Here is a 251-nt window from a genome sequence, read left to right as displayed (position 1 = left end):
TACAAATTGGAACCCAGAAAGCACACGAACATTTTCATGTTTATTACAGTATGCTTATAAAATTGAATAATTTGAAAATTTAGATGCTATTAGTCTTTTTGCGGAGGCGTTTGAAAAATTGCTAGTGGACCAGTTGTTTGCTGTCCCCTGAATCCCCACTGAAAATACTACGGCTCGGTGGGATCGAGCATCGTACGATTTCGTAATCCTATTCGCTGCTGCTGCCACCACTGCCAATTTTAGCACTGATT

At 40.2% G+C, this 251-nt stretch overlaps 1 protein-coding gene across 1 annotated transcript in view; it reads left to right on the top strand.

Moving 5' to 3' along the window:
• Positions 1-251, top strand: part of LOC119582271 — a 21,393-nt gene that overhangs the window by 13,769 nt on the left and 7,373 nt on the right. The gene's annotated exons all lie outside the window — the stretch shown is intronic.

Source organism: Penaeus monodon, chromosome 15 (assembly GCF_015228065.2).
Source record: "Penaeus monodon isolate SGIC_2016 chromosome 15, NSTDA_Pmon_1, whole genome shotgun sequence".
In the NCBI taxonomy this organism is placed as follows: Eukaryota; Metazoa; Arthropoda; class Malacostraca; order Decapoda; family Penaeidae; genus Penaeus; species Penaeus monodon.
This window is presented reverse-complemented; position numbering and strand designations above follow the sequence as displayed.